This window comes from Pinus tabuliformis, chromosome 3_2 (genome assembly GCF_031772625.1).
Source record: "Pinus tabuliformis cultivar Carrire ecotype Pingquan chromosome 3_2, CPIR1, whole genome shotgun sequence".
NCBI lineage: Eukaryota > Viridiplantae > Streptophyta > Pinopsida > Pinales > Pinaceae > Pinus > Pinus tabuliformis.
The window spans coordinates 767,314,865-767,330,958 of NC_142302.1; the positions used below are offsets into that span (position 1 = coordinate 767,314,865).

The 16,094-nt window shown below is 40.4% G+C and overlaps 1 protein-coding gene across 5 annotated transcripts in view; it reads right to left on the reverse strand.

Annotated features, from left to right (window-relative positions):
* The window catches only part of LOC149182882 (protein PHOSPHATE STARVATION RESPONSE 1-like), a 235,636-nt gene that overhangs the window by 152,993 nt on the left and 66,549 nt on the right, over positions 1-16,094 (reverse strand). The window lies entirely within an intron of this gene.

Below are 16,094 nucleotides of genomic sequence, written 5' to 3' on the forward strand. Positions count from 1 at the left end.
TTCCAATCCAAGTGACAAGGGAGTGACATCAAGAAGCAAAAGGTCTTGCACCTTCTCATTTCCTTCTCCACTTAGAATTGCAGCTTGAACGCAACACCATAAGCAACAGCTTCGTCGGGATTGATACTCTTGCAGAGCTCCTTTCCATTGAAGAAATCCTTCATGCTGTCCGGTATTCTATTACTTCTAAAGTCAATGTGTTGTGGAGATTTGCCAACATCAATATAAACTGGGCGTGTTTTGATGTTTGGACTTGGGTCTACATGGAACTTTTGGAAATTTTCTCTACGGGGAGATACATCTACTTGATGAATATCATCTTCAGTAGCAATTGAAACCTTTCCACCAACTGGATCCAGCAACAGAATTGTTCTTTCCTGGCTTACATTTTCAGCTTTCTCAAGTTCCTTTCTCTGCACCTCCTTCTTCTCCTCAGGTGATAACCAAGAGTTCCCATCGATATCTAAGTAATCACTTTGATCGTCAATAATAGTTGTCTGTGACTTTTCATTGCGGTCATAAGCTAGAAGTTTATTCTTCAAAACATTCGCTTTCTCTTTTGATTTTGATATCTATTCATCTTCTTGTTTCTCAAGATAGTCCTCATCCACATCATCTTCATCTGGATCATCATTTTGATCTACATAATCCTCATCTACATCACCTTCATTTGGATCATCACCTTGATCTATATCATTCTCATATTCATCATTATCTATTACATCTTCATTTTCATTATCATCGTTTTGATCAAAATATTCTTGTCTTGCTTCAACTTGTTTCGTTTCTTTCTCGTCATTATCATCTTCCTTATTATGGATTTCCACATAACTTTTCTTTAAACATGTTGTAACTTTTGCACGTGATTTTTCTATTCGTTGAAATGCTTCTTGAATTTTACTAAACTGCTCAATGAATTCAGGGCAAAAACTTAATGTCATATTGTGCGGCAGATAATGTTCAAAGACTCACATGGCTCTGATACCAATGAAGCAACAAAACTTTAGCTTGTTGACTTTAAATGTGAAATACACAAATGCATGTTATAAATAACATTTTATTAATATATATGAAATGCACCAGTGATCTTGAACGTTACAATGAGGCCCTGCTTATATACATAGGCAAGGGTCCTGTCATGATTGGGCATGTCTTTTAGACATGCCTTTTCACTTAACTAATGACTATTTAAGATAATCATTATTTTGATTATTTATTATTTACATTTATTTATATTTATTTTATTTTAAATAATTTATATTCGTAACACTCTCCTTCTTTATTCTAGGAACTAACTACATTAGGGCTCCTAGGGCATCATTGTCCCGACAAACACCCATCAAAAAAATTCGATCTCTTGGCGTCTACTTGTTGGCATTATAATTCAGGTGTTGTCCTTGATGGCAAACCCATTCAGGTGATAAATCAAGAAGGACGCAGGAAATATTTTCAGCAAGTGCGTCCCCGCAGGTATACCATACAGAACCCGTGTCCAGGGACGCAGGCCAGCCGTTCAGGAGGTGCGTCCGCCCAGTGCACACATTTCAAGGCAGAGAAAAGCACGTGGGGGTTTCTTGTGTGGTATCTAGCCGACGGTTTTGTGTTTCTATGGTGTCGGCTCGTGGTTTTGTTCCATGTTTTGGGGAGAAGCTTGCCTATATAAAGCAAAGGAGTTCATTTGGATTATGCATCATCTTGGTTGAATATCTTTTGGAGAGATCTAGTCCAGATCTATGAAGGCGAATCTTCTAATGGACTGTGATCTCTATGGCGCATGATCAGATCTGTGGATCTGAGTGTTTGGGTTGGTTCTGAAGTCCTCATATCTTTTATATCTGAAGGGACGCAGGTTCAGTGAAGGGAAAGTGCGCCGGGACGCAGTACAGTAAAGGCTCAGGTGCGTCTCTGGGGCAAAGGACGCGGCGCGACTGTGTTATTGGGTGCGTCTCTGAAGCAAAAGACGCGGCGCGAGAGTGTTTCTGGGTGCGCCGGTCGCAGCAAAGCATAGAGGAACAGTGCGTCGGCACGCAGAACAGTGGAAGGTAGACTGCGTCCAGTCGCAGGTCACAGAAAGAAAATATGCGTCCCTATCTTAAGATGATCTATTGACTATATATTTCTGTTCATAAGGTGTTCTGGGTTATTTCTGTAATTACTGATCTGATATCTGTAGTGGACTGTATCTGTTGTATACTTGTTGATCATTTGATTCTTCATGAAAAGAAGTAGGGGGTTGTAGCTCCCTTCCAGGAGAGACTGGAAAACGAGAGAGAGTGGTAGCTCTCTGCAGGTTGCAGCCTGCGTACTGGTAAAGGACTGCACCAGTACAAAATCATTGTAAAAAGAATTTCTTGAAAGAAGATAGAGACATATTGCAGCAGGTGGTTTTCTCCCGCATTGGGTTTCCACCTTACATCTTGTGTTCTTTGGTGTGACTGTCTATTTTCTTTATTCATGCTCATTATTTTATGGTACTGATATGCAAGAATAATTCAAAAGATCAAATAAGGAAGATTTGGTAAATTGCTTGATAATACTGATTCACCCCCCCTCTCAGTATTATTTCCAACAATTGGTATCAGAGCAGGTCCTTCAGAAAAGCTTGATCGCTTGAAGGTAGATCGTTCATCATGAGCAACTACGAGAGAGAAGCATCAATCAGGCCACCAGTTTTTGATGGGACAAACTTCAATTATTGGAAGGTAAGAGTTACTGCATATCTTCAATCTCTTGGTACTGAAGTTTGGGACATTGTAGAAACAGGCTATGCTTTTCCTTCAGCTACTCCTACAGATCCAGCTGAGAAAAAGAAGTATGAAACAAATGCAAAAGCAGTCAGTACTCTATTAGGAAGTATATCCCAAACAGAATTCATGAAGGTAATGCACTTCAAATCAGCAAAAGAAATATGGGACAAAATGATCACAAGCTATGAAGGAGATGAACAGGTAAAACAAGCCAAACTTCAAACTCTCAGAATTCAATATGAGACTCTCAAGATGTATAATGATGAAAGTGTGGCTAATTATTTTCTTCGGGTAGATGAGATTGTAAATTGTATGAAAAATTTGGGTGAAGAAGTAAAGGAGTCTCTAGTAGTTCAAAAGATTCTAAGATCATTATCCCCCAAGTTTGAATCCAAAGTATCTGCAATAGAAGAAAAAGAAAATCTCCGTGTTCTTACTATGTCTCAGCTACATGGAATTCTAACTGCTTATGAAATGAGAAAGGGAGGACCATCAGACAGAAGGGAGACTGCTTTTAAAGCATCAGGCAAAGAAGATTACTATGAAGCAAGCCATGATCCAGAAGAAGAGGAAGAAGAATCAAATTTTGTCAGAAATCTTCAAAGAGGTTCTGGAAGGTTCAGAGGTAAGCTACCTTTCAAATGCTTTGCTTGTGGAAGAGTAGGTCATTATGCTGCAAAATGCTCTTATAAGGATAAAGGAAAGGAACCAGTTAGATGGAACAAGAAACAAAGCGCAAATAAGAAAAGCTACTACACCCATGAAGATAGTGATGGTTTATCAAACAGTGATGAAGATGAACAAGGTAATAAATATAGGTTGTTAATGGCATTTGAAGATGATGATTATGAGGATGCTGTAGATGTGGATAACCTTTATGATGAAATTACTAGACTCAAGAGATGCATAGAAGAAAAGAATATGATTATTGATACTCTACAATTCCAAATTGATGAAAAGGAAAAACATCTTGAAAAATTAGAAGGTGAAATTGTTGGTCTTAGAAAAGAAATTGAGAAAACAAAAACTATTAATCTCAAGTTTGTCAAAGGATCTGAAACTTTGGATGAGATTATCAGTGTGCAGCGGTCTCCACTAAATAAGACAGGTTTGGGCTATAATGGAGAAACTTCTCAAGCATCCACTTCAAAAAGTTATCTTGATGCAGCAAGAAGAAATGAGCAAGAGCACAAGGAAGATCATCAGGTAAAGCAGGGACAAATGTCAAGCAGAAACTATCAGGGGCAATCCAGCTTAAGGGTGAACAAAAGCCACAACCAGCCACAGGTAAAATCTTCTCAATTTGGTTCAAGAATAGATGAAAATAGAAATTACAATCAGTTGGCTGGTAGATCCAATAATCGCAGAAGCTTCTTCAATGGACAATGCTTTTCCTGCCATAACTTTGGTCACAAAGCAGCTCAATGTGTTGCGTATAAAACAATCATGACTAGGGAAGCTCAAAAACAAAGAAGTATGACAGGGATTACAAAAAGGACCTATAACAACTTTTCAGCTCTTGAAAATGAAGTTGAATGTTCTATTTGCAATAATTTTGGACATAAAGACTTTGAATGCAGAAGCAGGTTTCCGGAAAGAAAGGTACAAGAGCAGAAAAAGGAACAAGCATCAGGCGCCAAAACATGGAGAATAAAGGAACCTCAAATAGAAAGATGTGGGATAGCATTTTATGCAGAAGGACAAGAAAATCTATGGTACATTGACAGTGGATGTTCGAAGCATATGACAGGTGATAAAGAAAAACTTGAGTCTTATTCTAATTTAGAAAAGGGAAAGAAAGTCTCTTTTGGAAATGATACTCCTGCAACTATAAAAGGAAAAGGTATTGCTCCTTTAAAAGAAGATGTTAAGGCTGGAAATGTTTTGTTTGTTGATGGATTGAAGCATAATCTTCTAAGTGTCAGCCAGATGTGTGATCAAAGAACCGAGGTTATATTCAGATCAAATGGATGCCTTGTTCGTGATCTTGATACAGGTAAAACAGTTCTCAAAGGAAAGAGAACTCCAAATAATCTATACATATTTGATGAAGGACAACAACAATGCTATCTAAGCAAGAATGAAGAACACTGGTTATGGCATCGAAGGTTGGGACATCTAAGCTTCTCACAAATAAGGAAAGCTTGCAAATATCAGGCAGTTCGCGATCTTCCAGATATCAAAATTCCTGACAACACCATATGCAGATCATGTCAGTTTGGAAAACAAACCAGAACTAACTTTCCAGAGAAAGAAGGATCAGCCAGCATGCCTCTTGAGCTAGTACATACAGATGTATGTGGACCATTCAGAAAAAGAACACCTAGAGGAGAGGAATACTTGATATTATTTATTGACGATTTCTCCAGGTTTGTTTGGTTAGGTCTTATGAAGCACAAAGATGAAGCATTCGAAAAATTCAAAACCTTCAAAGCCTTGGCTGAAAATGAATCAGGTCACAAAATTAAGTGCCTCAGATCTGACAGAGGTGGGGAATTTACTTCAAATGAATTTTTCGATTTCTGTGATGAACATGGGATAAGGAGAGAATTCTCTACAGCTAGAACGCCTCAGCAAAATGGAGTTGTTGAAAGAATGAACAGAACAATCCAACAAATGGCTCGTGCTATGCTTGATGAATCAGGAACCCCCGCAACCTTCTGGGGTGAGGCTGCACATACTGCGGTTATTATTCTCAACAAGACAAATGTCCGGGTGAACAGCACTCAAACCCCTCATGAGCTCTGGAGTGGTAAAACTCCTTCGGTAAAGCACTTCAAAATATTTGGGAGCAAATGCTATATCAAGAATACTGAGGAGCAGCTTGGCAAACTTGATCCTAGAGCAGATGAAGGCATTCTTCTTGGCAATTCTCCACATAGCAAAGCATACAAATGCTACAATAAAAGACTTGGCAGAATTGTTGACAGCATTGATGTAGTGGTTGATGAAAAGGGATATATTCCTAGGCAAATACATCGTGAAGACATCGAAGAAGATGAGAGCTACCCTCAAAGACAGAATGATGAAGAAGAAGAACCTCAAGAAGAATCTCAAGAAGAACCTCACGAAGAAGCAGAAGAACGGACAAGAATAGAAGAAAAGACTCCATCCAGATATGTTCAGAAGAACCATCCAGAATCTCAGATCATGGGACAAAAAGAAGCAGGTATACAAACTAGAAGAACAGTTGCAGAAGCTTCAAGCTATTTGCCATTACTTTCCTCCACCGAACCACAAAATGTGAAAGAGGCATGCAAAGATGAATGTTGGGTGAAAGCAATGGATGAAGAACTTGAGCAAATCGAAAAGAACAACACTTGGGAGCTGGTTCCTAGACCAAAAGATAAGAATGTTATTGGAACAAAATGGGTCTTCAAAAATAAATTGAATGAAAATGGAGAAGTAATTAGAAACAAAGCCAGACTCGTCTGTAAAGGGTATGCGCAGCAAGAAGGAATAGACTTTGAAGAAACTTTTGCTCCTGTTGCAAGACTTGAGGCCATCCGAATGTTCCTTGCTCTCTCAAGTTTTCAGAACTTCAAAGTATTTCAAATGGATGTGAAATCAGCCTTTTTGAATGGAGACTTGGAAGAAGAAGTGTACATTGAACAGCCAGATGGGTTCATTCTTGGAAATGATCCAAATCTTGTATGCCGATTGAAAAAGGCTCTCTATGGTCTCAAACAAGCTCCAAGGGCTTGGTACTACCGGTTGGACAAATATCTTCATCAACAAGGTTTCTTAAAAGGTTCAGCAGATAGCAATCTGTATATAAAAGTTGAAAATGACAAATTGCTAATACTTGTTGTGTATGTAGATGACATTATTTTTGGCAGCAATGAAGAAGCTATGAGTCAAAGCTTTGCCTCAGTCATGCAGAAAGAATTTGAAATGTCCTTGCTAGGAGAACTGACATATTTCCTTGGTTTGCAAATCCAACAGAAGGAAGGAGGAATCTTTTTATCTCAAACCAAGTATCTCAAGCAGATTTTGAAGAAATATGGCATGGAAGATGCAAAACCAGTATGTACACCCATGGTCACAGGATGTAGTCTCAGTGCAAATGATGAATCTGCAGCAGTACATCAACCAACCTACAGATCTATGATTGGAAGTTTACTATATTTGACAGGTACCCGACCAGACATCATGCATGCAGTTGGAATAGTTGGAAGATTTCAGGCAAATCCGAAGGAGACTCATCTTCAAGCAGTAAAGAGAATTTTCAAATATCTTCAAGGGACTCAAAATTATGGCTTATGGTATCCTAGAGATTCAGATCTTACTCTTCATGCCTATACAGATGCAGATTGGGCCGGAAGCGTGGATGACAGGAAAAGCACAAGTGGTGGTGCGTTCTTTATGGGTCCCAGACTGGTCTCTTGGTTCAGCAAGAAACAGAGTTCAATTGCCTTGTCTACAGCTGAAGCAGAATATGTTGCTGCTGCATCTTGTTGCACCCAACTCCTTTGGATGATGCAGAATTTGCAGGATTATCAAATCACTTGTACTCCTCCAATCCCTATCTTATGTGACAACACAAGTGCAATCAGCATCTCAAAGAATCCGGTTATGCATTCAAAAACCAAGCACATACCAATCAAGTACCATTTTCTCCGGGAACAAGTACTTGAACAAAAGGTCAAGTTGGAGTATGTTCCTTCTAAGGAACAAGTTGCTGATATTTTCACCAAACCGTTGCCCAGGGACACTTTTGAATACCTCAGGCAAAAGCTGGGGGTTGTTGATGCATCATCTTACTGTTGATCATCTTCCTATTGGTGGTATAGGCTCAGGGGGAGCACATAATGCATTGTTGGCATTATGGAAAAGGAGATCTTGGAAATAGCTGCAATATGTCTCTATCTCCTTCATGATGGATTTCTGGTTACAGATCTGGAGATGCATGAGCATAGGGGGAGCATACCCTTTGCCCTTGATGTCAAAGGGGGAGAATGAAGCTGAAGATTATGTGGTTGCCATCAAGTCCAAAGGGGGAGATTGTTGGCATTATAATTCAGGTGTTGTCCTTGATGGCAAACCCATTCAGGTGATAAATCAAGAAGGACGCAGGAAATATTTTCAGCAAGTGCGTCCCCGCAGGTATACCATACAGAACCCGCGTCCAGGGACGCAGGCCAGCCGTTCAGGAGGTGCATCCGCCCAGTGCACACATTTCAAGGCAGAGAAAAGCACGTGGGGGTTTCTTGTGTGGTATCTAGCCGACGGTTTTGTGTTTCTATGGTGTCGGCTCGTGGTTTTGTTCCATGTTTTGGGGAGAAGCTTGCCTATATAAAGCAAAGGAGTTCATTTGGATTATGCATCATCTTGGTTGAATATCTTTTGGAGAGATCTAGTCCAGATCTATGAAGGCGAATCTTCTAATGGACTGTGATCTCTATGGCGCATGATCAGATCTGTGGATCTGAGTGTTTGGGTTGGTTCTGAAGTCCTCATATCTTTTATATCTGAAGGGACGCAGGTTCAGTGAAGGGAAAGTGCGCCGGGACGCAGTACAGTAAAGGCTCAGGTGCGTCTCTGGGGCAAAGGACGCGGCGCGACTGTGTTATTGGGTGCGTCTCTGAAGCAAAAGACGCGGCGCGAGAGTGTTTCTGGGTGCGCCGGTCGCAGCAAAGCATAGAGGAACAGTGCGTCGGCACGCAGAACAGTGGAAGGTAGACTGCGTCCAGTCGCAGGTCACAGAAAGAAAATATGCGTCCCTATCTTAAGATGATCTATTGACTATATATTTCTGTTCATAAGGTGTTCTGGGTTATTTCTGTAATTACTGATCTGATATCTGTAGTGGACTGTATCTGTTGTATACTTGTTGATCATTTGATTCTTCATGAAAAGAAGTAGGGGGTTGTAGCTCCCTTCCAGGAGAGACTGGAAAACGAGAGAGAGTGGTAGCTCTCTGCAGGTTGCAGCCTGCGTACTGGTAAAGGACTGCACCAGTACAAAATCATTGTAAAAAGAATTTCTTGAAAGAAGATAGAGACATATTGCAGCAGGTGGTTTTCTCCCGCATTGGGTTTCCACCTTACATCTTGTGTTCTTTGGTGTGACTGTCTATTTTCTTTATTCATGCTCATTATTTTATGGTACTGATATGCAAGAATAATTCAAAAGATCAAATAAGGAAGATTTGGTAAATTGCTTGATAATACTGATTCACCCCCCCTCTCAGTATTATTTCCAACACTACTACGTTGGTGTGTCTCCTAGGCCTCCTCCAAATTTGAGGAAATTCTAACATTGGGGTTGTGAGATATCCCAAACCCTAGCCTCGAGATTGGTTTTCTCACTAAGTTTCCCTAGGCTAGTTCCTCATAGGGATCATTTTGCACCTTCAACTAAAAATCAATTCTTTTGTGCCCTTCTCCTCCTTATTTAGGTCAAATCTATCATTGGTTGCTAAACTCCTCTCCCTTGACCTAACCTAGGCCCACTTGGTCTTGTGTGGTCCCACACCTTTGAAAAGTCAACTCTTCAAAAACCACTTGGGAAACCAAGTTCAACAAGGATTTTAGGGTTTTGGAAGCTCCTTTACAATTCACACTCCTTAAACCTAGCCCTTAACTCCTTGTCCCCTTCTCCTGGGAAGCCTTGTACCTTGCTTAAGAAGCAAGCGAGCCCCATTCTTGAGCCTCCCCTAGGGAAAGGGTCCCTAAGATCACTTCACAACCATCTTAGTTGATCTATCCTTTATAAGTGATTCTCTATATATCAAGTCTCCTCCCATCGGTGAAAATCTATAAAGAGTAAGAAGCTATAGTTGTGGTGATAGTGGGATTTAGCTTCATTGTTGCTCTTGACCTAGCAAGTGCCCCTCTAGGACTCCCTACTAGTTTGAGTGGTAACAGGGCCTAGGTGGCCTAATGTGATTAATGATGTAAGATTTATCTCTCATGATATCAGTACATTGTATCTCAGCTGAACATTTTATGAATATCTAAGAAGAAGAATTTGGATGGGTTTTCCCCCTTGTGGTGTTTTGCCCTGGTCTCTGACCAAAATCTTTGTTAAAATTGGCAACTAGGGCCAAACTCCATGTGGGCCATCTAATTTATGGCAACTGATATTTTTCTTGGATCCCTCTCATCAAGAGGTGTGGGATTGATCTAAAGATCATCTGATTCCGATAAGTATTCATGGAGTTATGAATTTAATTGTGTTATAAGACAATTCGTCAAGGTCGACCAGCAACCAAATAAACCCCAAATGTGCTCAATGTTTTAGTATAAAAGGAGATGACTTAAGTCATTTCTCACACACACTTCTATCTTGATTCCTCTCCACTCGTCTTGGGTTTCAGTGGAAGAGAAATCTAGGACTGGAAGCCCTACACGTTGGAGGAAAAGAAGGCAACCCTAACACTACAAGAAGGTGGCCCTAATGCTACAAGGAGGATAGCCCTAGTATCTACGCAGTCAAGTGAGAAGCCCTAAGACGCAGTGAAGTTAGAAGCCCTAGGTTGCAGTCAAGTGAGAAGCCCTAACGCAGTCAAGTTTATGGGCCGCAGTAAGGGTTTGTTGTAGGTGACAGCATGGTAAGTAAGGGTTGTTCCAAGTGTGTATTGCTGGGCAGATTAGGCGAGGAACAGCTATGTGGACAGCGGAGTCTTAGCCGCAGTATAAAGGGTCAAAAGGAACAGCGTGGAGGCTGCCCTAAACAGCATGAAGGAGCTATAGGGACAATGTGACCTTAGCCACAGTATGAAGGACTAGAAGGACAGCGTGGAGGCTGCCCTAAACAGCGTGAAGGAGATATAGGGACAGCATGGCCTTAGCCGCAGCTAAACAAAGCCAAAAGGAATAGCGTAGGTATGGACTGTTATTCCCTTGGAGAACCGCAGTCTTTAGAAGGCTGCCTTGCTGATTTGTATGGAGGATAAGGGTTGTAGGGTCATCTTATTTATGGCAGCTGATATTTTTCTTAGATCCCTCTCATCGAGAGGTGTAGGATTGATCTAGAGATCATCCAATTCCGATAAGTACTCATGGAGTTATGAATTTAATTGTGTTATAAGACAATTCGTCAAGGTCGGCTAGCAACCAAATAAACCCCACATGTGCTCAACGTTTTAGTACAAAAGGAGATGACTTGAGTCATTTCTCACACACACTTCTATCTTGATTCCTCTCCACTTGTCTTGGGTTCTAGTGGAAGAGAAATCTAAGAGTGGAAGCCCTAGACGTTGGAGGAAAAGAAGGCAACCCTAACACTACAAGAAAGCAGCCCTAACGCTACAAGGAGGATAGCCCAAGTATCTACGCAATCAAGTGAGAAGCCCTAGGACACAATGAAGTGAGAAGCCCTAGGATGCAGTTAAGTGAGAAGCCCTGACGCAGTGAAGTTTATGGGCCGCAGTAAGGGTTTGTTGTAGGTGACAGCGTGGTAAGTAAGGGTTCCAAGTGCGTAATGTTGGGCAGATTAGGCCAAGGAATAGTCGTGTGGACAACGGAGTCTTAGCTGCAATATAAAGGGTCAAAGGAAGAGCGTGGAGGCTGCCCTAGATAGCGTGAAGGAGCTGTAGGGACAACGTGACCTTAGCCACAGTATGAAGGACCAGAAGAACAGCGTGGAGGCTGCCCTATACAGCGTGGAGGAGCTGTAGGGACAGCATGGCCTTAGTCGCAGCTAAACAAAGCCAAAAGGAATAGCGTAGGTATGGATGGTTATTCCCTTGGAGAACTGCAGTCTCTAGAAGGTTGCCTTGTTGATTTGTATGGAGGATAACAGTTGTAGGGAGATGCCCTATCCAGTGATGCAATACAATAGTGCAGTGTGGTGAAACAACACATGGCAACAACGTTACATGGTGCTGCTAACTAATGCAGCAAAGTAAATAGACAGCTGGGCTACATGGCGATGCCAAGATGCATGGGACAGTAAGGTACATAGTGTTGTACAGCTACATGGGACAACCCAATGACATAGGACAGCAATGACAATTGTGCAGCAGTGGCAGCAGCGGCACAAGTGGGACAACAGTTATCACAAGGCAGCAAAGTGGGACAACAGTTATTACATGACAGTAGCAAGCATGGACAGCAGCAAGCATGGATAGCATGTCAAGCATGGTGCAGCATGGCAAGCATGGTAAGCATGGCAGGCGTGAACAACAGGGACAGTAGTGGCAAGCATAGTGTTGCAAGCACATGAGAGATGTTGTATGACAACATGGTTCAACAATGGCACATGGGACAACAGTGCAGCATAAGGTGCAGCAGTCATGAGGTCCAGCAATGTAATGATGAGTGCAGCATGGTGCAGTACGGTGATGTGCAGCATGATGACGAGATGCAGCACAATGATAGGTGAAGGAGTCACCTTGGAGAATCAGTTGAAGCAACATGTCTTCAACTGATCTCATGTGTCATCTTCTTAGAGATGATCTATGCTCTTATCTAGATAAGTCAAAGTGTTGACTTTTGTTGTAAATGTACTCTCTCTCTCTCTCTCTCTCTCTCTCTCTCTCTGTTGAACATATAAGAAGAATTGATCAAGGCTTCCCCCACATTGGGGTTTGTCCCTAGCTAGTGCCACATCTTGTGCCCTCTTGTCTTGGCTCGTCTTCTGCGATTTATGTTTATGTTCTATCTGCAATTTACTATTATGTTGATGTGATTGCTAATCTGGAAAAGATATTGAGCTAACTATGAAAATTGAAATAAATTGCTCTAAGCATAGAACATACCTAAAATTAACAATCTTGGTGTCTCTATTGTGTATGTTTTTCTTCTATTGTTCCTCATCGTTTCGTTGCATTGTTGATGTTATTGTTCTCTCTACATAATTGCTAATGGTAATATGATGTTATGGGGTGAATATAATGTGCAAATTGGTGAAAAAGTTCAAAAAATGCAATTATCTACAGCAGAGAACAAACAAGTCCTAAAAATTAACAATGTAGGTTCCATGAAGATGAAGATGAAAAGCCAAATTTTCAAGTGGTTTTGTAGGTTCCTTCAATTGATGACGATAAAGTTCAAGAGGAAGAGAAACAAATCAATCATGCAAAATTGGGTCAACAAGAGACTGTGTCAATGGCTATCCCCATAGTGATTCAAGAACAGTTTAGTCAGATACCATTGCAGCAAGGGGAGGAACTTTTGGTTCAACCAAAGGATGATCTTTCTTACAATTTGCCATAACTTGCATCTGGAGTCTATTTTTCAAGGAGATCCTCTTATCAACTATCGCTTGGATTTCAAGGTTACTTATGATCAAGTCCAACTCAGGATAAATGAGGTGTTTCAACCGGCAAATTTTAAGAGTCTCGGTTCCTATATTTCCTTGTTGAGCATTGTTGAGGTACTACACTCCAAATACCATCCAATACTCTTTATTAGTTCCTTAAGCAGCAAACACACGACTACATACTCCTGCCTTATGAGACTCCATGATTAGTTGTACTAGAGGGTTGATTATGATGATCTTTTTCATCTAATCGATCACTTGGCTACATGGTTACATTAGTCATTTGAGTATGTTGATTGATCATGGAAACATTTGGAATATTATTTCCAATGAAAAGAAAGAGATAAAGGGGGAGAAAAAATAAGGGAAAGAACAGAAAAAAGATTGAATTTTTGGGTTTGGGGTAGTAGTTTATTGAAGATTTCCATAGTGTCACTCTCTGAATATCGCATTGCTGATTTTTATGTGTAGGACAACAAAGAGAGTCTTTGGTTTCTCGATTTTCCCCTTGTGTTTTATCTTAGTTACTAGTATGTTGTGTCTTGCCTTGTTCACCTTTCCTTTGAGTCCTAAAAGTCGATAACTTTACAATCCATTATGTCTTGTGGGTTAAATTCAAAGTCCTATCTTATCTTTTCCCAACCATTCATCAGCTTATGTGTAGGTCAAGCCTGGATGAGGGCTATTCATTGCTTTCCATTGAGTCTTGTGTCTAATAGGTGGGTAGTGTTGCAGAGACAATAGGGTGAGCCTTAAGTCATACTTTGTCTTGTCTCTTCATTCTGCATTGAGTCATTATCCCCTAGTTAGTTGTTTTCCCCCCTTACCTAGCACTAGGGACATGGTGCCACATTATTTATACTCCCTGATAATCACTCCATGTTGAAGGTAAGGAATTAACATTGCTTTTCTTTCCAACAGGTTGCCCCTCATCGAATTTGACATCTTATCTACGGGGTAGCCCAGAAGTTGAGCACCTTGGTGTTCGTTATCCACATGGTGATCACTTCACATCTAACAAGGTGAATCAACATTCAACCTTGATCGAGTGATTTTGATAGTTGTTCAACTCCAGTAAATGTTTCATAGCCAGTGAGTTGTGTTCATACCTTATGGCCCATTAGGCTCATTGGTGGGTTCCTTCAAGCTTAGCAGATGTCCTCCCATTGAGATCTGACCAAGTGGTTGTCTCCCATGTGTCGATTTTGGCACATCATCCATTAAGAGCAGCATACAAGTTATGTGGTTGTAGGTTGGACAAGCATGTGTATGGATGAGACCCCCTTTTAGCCGATCAGTCGAGGCTCCATACTTCTTGACTCCATTGCCTAATGGATTGGCACATGGGTTTGATGATCATTCTTCAAATGATACTCTTAAGAATACATGCACATATTCTAGTCTATAGCATTGACGGATACATGGTCACATTCATACAGGTATGCAAAGATAACTAGGTTTGTATCCCATAGAGGGATTTCGTTCCTTGAGACGTCATTGTTAACCCCTGAATTTGTCCCTTGCGAATTTAGAGGTTAAGGACCAGCACATTTCATTTAGCTAGAGGTTCACAGATTGATATAGTTATAAGCTAGGCAAGGTTCCTAGGATGACTAGTCACGGGATTGATTCAGTGATGATTAAGACACATTTTTTGCATAGTTTTGAGAGAGTTTTTATTTTCAAAGGTTTCCTAATTTCTAGGAGGGAGTTCTAGGGATGGTACAACAATATTGATCACATATTCGGAGTTCTTATGAACTCAAGATTCCATTGAGGCCTTTCGAGGGACATGCATGGCATTTACTATTTTCAAAAAGTTGCATCCGGAGGTTCGCATGTCAAAGATAATGATATCTTTAGAATCCTTGCGAGATGTTGAGTCTGATCAGCTACTTCCGGGGAACATGCATGGCACTTTCTAGGTTTAGCGATGCTTACACTTTGATTATGATTGTGGATTTGGATTCCTTACTAAAAGATGAATCCAATGAGTATACTTATATGTGATACCAATCATTTTCTATTTTTAGTAGTGGTTGCAAGTCAAGTCTAATAACACACTCAGGTTGCCCACTACATTTTGAATCCAATGGTGTTGTTCTTGTTGACCGCTAGAGTGACACTTAGAAGATTATATAAAGACTTCGTGCCCAAGGATGATCCGAAGGACACTTGTACCATCAGATATCATCAGTCAACAGAGTTTTAAAACTCTACTTCTATTTCTCATCATCTTTTTTGTACCCAAATTCCACACCCTGCGGGGAATTGTAATAAGTGATACTAGTAATGATGTGTTTTGAGTCTGTAACAGGCCCAGGATGTTGGGACTCGATCAGCAAACGAGTACACCTTGGATTGTTTTCTTTATCTAGTTAATTATCCTTTTTTTTTAGAGGTAGATAATTTTCTAAGCTTTTTCACTCACTTTTTACCCCAAAGTCAAGGTGACAGTTTGAAGGTTGAGCCCCCTAACAAATCTTAGTGTCTAGATTTAATGGATATTATCATACTAGATCACCCAAAAAAAATCATGGAATTTGTCTAGGTCTAAGTAGGAGTTTTTAATAATTAAAAAAATCCCACAAAACGAGATTTTTTTATTATATTCTATGTAATGATGTAAATAAGTGGCCTTGGGAAATGTCTGGAGCATGTGACTACTCGAAATTCATCCTCAAAGACCCAACATTATTCTAGAACTCACTTTGAGGGTCAAAAAACGACTTTTATTCCCTCAAAAGCCAATTTCCATAACGGCAGTAGCAAAAATGAGGAAAAATCCAAAAAAAGTGAATAATCGAAAAAAATTTAGAAATTTTTCCAAAGTCAAAATAAGTCAAAAATTTAACATGGAAAGTAAGTGGCAGTTTAAATGATGATTGGCCATCCTAGGGCACACCAATCCAAGTGGCAAGTAAGCCAACTCAACAAGCAGCTAGGTGGGCCCACAAATTTCCAAGTTGTGAGGCAAAGTGGAAGCACATGAAATTTATATCAAGTTGATTTAATTTAAAGTGCAAGCCATATTATAAGGTTGAAAGTATAAATTAAAATGAGTGGGAAATGGACCCACCTCACCTCTCCATAGTGTACACATGGTTCTGGAGATTTACACACATGCTAAAATGAAAT